General features: G+C 48.0%; 1 protein-coding gene across 1 annotated transcript in view; it reads left to right on the forward strand.

Moving 5' to 3' along the window:
* The first annotated feature begins 1,211 nt into the window (after positions 1 to 1,211).
* Positions 1,212 to 5,991, forward strand: part of ADGRG2 (adhesion G protein-coupled receptor G2) — a 142,525-nt gene continuing 137,745 nt past the window's right edge. The window contains exon 1 of the mRNA XM_026451895.1: positions 1,212 to 1,401. The gene's annotated coding sequence lies outside the window, so the exon portion shown is untranslated. The remainder of the gene's footprint in view (positions 1,402 to 5,991) is intronic.

The raw sequence follows: 5,991 nt of genomic DNA on the forward strand, positions 1-5,991 counted from the left end.
ACCATTTCCCCCTTAATCAAAACTTAATTCATGTATGTAACCTGGATAAGCTTCCTGACTCTACTCTCCCTTAATCCAACCAGTTAGAAGTCTTCCTGAAAACACTGTCCATTCATTTATTCCGTTAGAATATTGTGAGTGTTAATAAATTGGTGTTTGCAAAACAAATTCAACCCCTCCTGCAAAGCAGAATATACATCTCGCCCATCATGTGTCTAAAATAGCTGAGTCAGCCAGGATGTGCCCTGAAGATCTGCACTTGATAACCATCGCATCTCCAGGACTGTGAATGCAATTCAGAATCCGGAATTTTGTTCTAGTTGTAAAGAAAAAATGGTATATTCTCCTGCAGGTTTAACAAAAGAGAACGATGCTTTTAAAACGATAAAGCATTTTGCAAATACAGGTGTTATTCGACTATAAAGGCGGCAGGGGAGAGGGGCAGTAAAATGAGCCGGAGAGGGAATTCAGAGCGCTTATTTTTTCCCTGGTCTCTACAGCTAATTCGTATTGTAGAACTGAACCTCCATTTTCCCATCTGTAAAATAGGGTACTCTGACAAATTCCTTAGGGGAGCTGTAAGTCCCATCCAGATCTAGTTTTTATTCTATGACCATGCAGAAGGAGAGATGCTGAGACAGAAAGGTAGAGGGGACCAGGGACAACTCACTTTATATACCCCCTTCACCTCGACCCCTAGCAGGCAGAGCGCCAGAGATCACGGTTTCCGGGAACCCGGTGTTATTTCCAGACCTTCGCCAGGAAACCATCGAGCTGAATCCTTTACTGGGACATTTCTCATTTACTGCTTTCTCCAAATCCCCCTCAAGTGGTCTGACATATGATCTCCGGATTCAGGAATATCCTGGCAGAAGGGCGCCCTCGGGGCTCCCACCCATCACAGCGTGTGACACTGAAACGGGCATACGGGTACCGGGGCGAGCCTTAAAGTGAGCCGCTGAGTCTGGAGGTTGGGGTCCCCAAGGAGGAGCGCGCTGGGCTGGACGCCAGGCATCCGAGGGTCCCGCAGTGCCTGGAGCCCAGGAGCGCCGCGGGGCCCCCGGCTGCGGTGGGGTGGGCGGCTCGGCTCGCCGCCCCCTCTTTTCCCCGGCCCCGGCCCCGGCCCGGAGCTCCCAGCCAGTCTTCGGCCGGCCGCGCTGCCCGCTCCCCCTCCTCCCTCCGCGCCCCGCCCGCTCCCCACCTCCGCGCCCAGCCTCGCAGCCGCCCAGCGCCGGACTCGCCACGCCGCGCTGGGCAGCTGGATAGCTGGCGGCCGAGCGGGCCGGGAGCGGCGGGGGCGGCGCCCAGGCCGCGGGCGGGGGGAGGAGGGCCGCAGCCCGGGAGAGGGGAAAAGGCGGGCCGCACGGCGCCAGCAGCCAGCCCCGAGGACGCGAGCGGCAGGTAAGCGCTCGGCGTCGGGACGGGTATGACCCCTTGGGCTCCTGAGACCCAGACTCGCCCAGCCGACCACGGGCGCTGGAGGCTCGGGCGCAGCGTCTAACCCCGGAGGGCTGCGGGCCAGCGGGCCGGCGGGACGAACGCGCCTTCCGCCCGGCTGCGGTTCCTAACCCGGGCCCAGGACCGTCCTGAAAGGCGGAGGTATAGCTCCCAACCCCGGGGCTGGTTCCCCGACGGGAGGAACCCGCGCGCCGTAGGAAAGGGGGCTCCAAGGGGAGACGCGCGTCTCCAAAACCTTCGGACAGAGCCGGACTCTCCCCAGCCCGCGGGAAACCGAGCCACGAGCCTGACTCGCGCGGGCAGTGTGCTAGACGCCAACTCCCGGGAGCCCGCCTCCCCGCGCCTGGCCGGGCTGCGGCGGTGCTGGCGGAGCGCGAACGCGCCCGGGCCCCGGACGGCTTGGGGCGGCACCACTCGGCGCGGCCCGGAACAGGTGGCCTCGGGCGCCGAGGGACGGAGCGGCGGCCGGGAGCCAGGGGGTGAGCACGCTGGGGAAGGAGGGGGCTCGTGGTCTCGGAGTGAGCGCATTTCGGCAGGGACTCGAGTTTCGAGGCTCCGGAACCGGATAAAAAGTGAGGGGGAAGAAGAGAGCTGACCTCCCGAGAGCCAGACGAAGCAGGGGACAGGTTTTCCGTGGCTGCTTCGACAGTGACAGTCCGTACTGTGCACGAGAATCCCCAGGGATCCCGTTAAAATGAGATTCTGATCCCTCAGGTCTGGGGTGGGGGCCAAGCGTCTGCATTTCTAAGAAGCTCCCAGAGGCTGCTGATGCTGTTCCATGGACCACACTTTATCCGGCAGGCCCTACGGAAGTACTTTTTGTCCAACAGGCTGAAAACCTTAGGAAAAGTGGGAGATCGGGAGACGAGGTCCTAAGATTTTACAATATATATAGCTTTAATACTTCTTTGCCACCTCTGCCCCCAAACGCACACAAAAACACTTGCTACTCTAGAGGCCAAGGTAAACTTTCCCTTCACCCCCTGAAGATTCGCTTTAAAAATTAGCAGAGCTGGGAGGCAGAGGCGGGAGGATAGCTTGAGCCCAGGAGTTCGAGACCTGCCTGGGTAATATAGCAAGACCCCGTTCTCCACAAAAAGGAAAAAAAAAAAAAAAAAAGATAAAAATTAACAGACAAAGGCAGATTGGTTGGAGAAAAGGCATGCAAATGTATTGATGTGTCCACGGGGAGAGAAAGATAGCGTGATTACTCCCAGCCCCACAATGGGGTACAGAAGCTTGTAGATTATCTCGAGGTTACAGAAAGAAAGGGGGCTCAACGCATGGCCCCAAACAGGTTATGGTGGTAAAAGAGGTTTTGAGAGGGGGAGAAGGGGAGGCCTGGCCAGCAAAAGTGGTCTGGAGATGTCAGTGAAACCTCCCAGGTGACAACCCTCAGAGGGAATAGACAGTAAATGTTTCTTTCAGACCTTTAAAGGTGTCAGATTCTCAGTTAATTTCTCCTAGATCTGGACAAGAGAGGACCTCAATAAAGCCTGGCTACATCCATGCAGATTCTCTACAAATGCACATCTCCCGCACCAAGGACAGCTTTGCATTAGCTCTGCTGGCTGGCTCTCTAAACCGTTTCAAAATATGTCAAAGAAATATATTTTGGGGTAAAATGTTTTTATTTCCTTCACTACTTATTTAATAGCGAAATGTTTTACTTTTCTTACCAACTTTCTAGCCAAATACACGATCTGATAGCAGGGCTGGCATCATGGACATGTATCCTGCACTTGGTTTAATGCCGAAATTCTTAATTTTTGAACAAGGGGCCTCTCCTTTTCATTTTGCACTGGGTCCCACAAATTATGTAGCTGATCCTAATAGTCACCATAGGTGGAAAGAGAACCCATTTTTTGATTAGGGTTCGAGATGGTGGGTGATGAAGAATAGAGGTTTATTAAGGGAAGACTAGCTAGATATTGCAGTTTCTCCAGTCTTTCTCAACTCCTCTTTGGCTATCTGAAGAGATAAGTCTAAGAGCATACCCAGGCATGGATGGTGTGACAAAATTTATTGCTTTATTAATATTAATAGTTAACAATTTATTAGGAGCTTAATTATTGATAGACAATGCAATTAAGTTTGATATTGCAATAATTTTCCAAGTTTATCGACAAGTTTGTGTGTTATTTCCAAAGGACTGGGGAGTCTCTATTTAGCGTCTCATAACATTTTGCTTAGTTAAGATCTAAGATGAGCTGGACATTGCTTGGTTTGGCAGCTTTCACAGCTCAAATGCAAAGCTGGAAAACAGAAAGTGGCCAAATTTTGTAGCTGTTCAGGAGTATTGTTTTACAGGGCCTCAGCGTGATGCCAGCCTGGATCGGATTCCCTTCTGTTTTTATCACTCCCACATCCCTGCAAGGTGACTTTCATTAAAAGGGGGATAGAGCAGATTTAGCTACTGAAAAACACTGAAGAAAGGCAGGGCCAGCATCAGTATTTTGTCTGTGAAGAAATCTTGCCAAAAAACCACCGATTCCAGGTGTGTGTACTTTTCTAGAAAAAAAGAAATGTTGGAAATACAGAAAAGAAAAAGATTGTACTCTAACTATGGATGTGATTTTGTTTAGCAGAGGGAGAAAAAGTCAGAGAAGTGGCATTTCATTGGCGGGTTTGGCAGGGAAAGGAAAGCTGCTGTGTTTTTGGTACCGTGAACAGCCTTCCAGAAATGGCAAAGTGAGTTTGCTCAGGTGCAAGGAAGAGCCAGCAAAGAAGCTGATTTTCCATGGCTGATGTGATCATTGTGGGAACTCAGAGGAGGACATCACGACATATGTTCTTGGTGCTTGGATGGCTCAGATGAAACTGAAAAACACATTTTTCCAGTTTTCTGCCTGAGAGTTCCAAGTCACTTTCAAACACACAATACAAACTGGGAAGAGCGCTATTAAATTAACAAAAGGAGGGAGAGGGAGGTGTTTCTGTAATGTTCACAGCTCAAAAGATAGAAAAGAGGGACTCTGACTTTAGTCAAAACCTGGGAGCTAGTTTTTATGCTTCACTGAGAAGGGTTTCCCTGACCACAAGATAGGAAGAAGAAAGTTCTTTTAAAATGTGTATGGTTTCAAAACTGTGTAGGTATTTAATCAGCATGGAACTTATTTTGGGATCATGGTGTGAGGTAGTGGGTGATGGAACTTAAGAAATGGGCTAACGTTTGGGGAAAGCTATCGTAAAATAAATTCCCACAATCAAATAAATTGTGGTAAACACTGTCCCATTTTACAAATCGAATTATTGAGTTCTTCAGTCTACTCCATGCTTTTCAAATTGAAGTGTAACTTATTATAGTAAAATTCACTCTTTTCAGTGTACAGTTCTAGAAGTTTTGACAAATGTATATAGTCATGTAACCAGCATCATATCAGGATGTAGAAGAATTCTACCACTCCAAGGAATTCCCTGTCGACTCTTTGTCGTCAGCCTCCCCCAACTCTCAGCCCCTGGCAACCACTGATTTGTTTGGTGTCCCCATAATTTTGTTCTTTCCAGAATGTCCTGTAAAAAAACTTATGTACTCTGTAGGCTTCTGAGCCTGCCTTCTTTCAGCTAGCATAATGCATTTGAGGTTTATCCGTGTTGCATGGATCAATGCTTCATTCCTTATTGTTGCTGATCAGTGTCCCAAAGTTTGTTTATCCACTCACCAACTGTTGATGATTATGAATAAAGCCAATATAAATATTCACATATGGCTTTTTGGATGAACATAAACTTTTATTTCACTCAGGTAAACACGTAGAAGATTGCTATGTTGTATGTTAGCTTTATCAAAAACTGGTAGCCGGGCACAGTGGCTCATGCCTGTATTCCCAGCTACTCAGGAGGCTAAGGCGGGAGGATCACTTGAGGCCAGGAGTTCAAGAACAGCCTCGGCAACATAGCAACATCCCCATCCCTACAAAAAAATTTAAAAATTACCTGGGCATGGTAGCATGCACGTGTAGTCCTAGCTACTCAGGAGGCTGAGGCAGAAGGATCTCTTGAGCCGAGGAGTTTGAGGCTGCAGTGAGCTATGATTGGACCACTGCACTCCAGCCTGGGCAACAAGAGTGAAACTCTGTCTCAAAAAAAAAAAAGAAATTGTATCCTTTTTTCCCCACTTCATTTTCTATAGTAGTGAGTACGAAGGCTATTTAATTGTTTTTTGTACATTTATCTTATATTCAGGCCGTTTTACTGAACTTTTCTTAGTTCTAATAGTTTTTCAGTTGATTTTCTTGGATTTTTCAAAGTAAACAGTCAAATTGTCTGCAAATGGCAATAGTATAGGGAATTTTCACTCCAATATTATTACCTCATTTTATTTTCTTGCTTTAGTGACTAGGCTTCCCTGTAGGATAATGTTGAGTAGTAGTTGCTACTATTTTACCTTTAACTATTGTGCTTGCCATAGGGTTCCCGTAGCTACCTTAATTATCCTCAGGAGGTTTCTTTTCCATTGTTAGCTTGCTAAAAGTCTAAAGTTTAATTTTAAAATTTCTTGTTCTGCTTGGAATTCTTTTTTTTTTTTTTTTT

The sequence above is a fragment of the Piliocolobus tephrosceles genome, chromosome Y, assembly GCF_002776525.5.
Source record: "Piliocolobus tephrosceles isolate RC106 chromosome Y, ASM277652v3, whole genome shotgun sequence".
Taxonomy (NCBI): Eukaryota; Metazoa; Chordata; class Mammalia; order Primates; family Cercopithecidae; genus Piliocolobus; species Piliocolobus tephrosceles.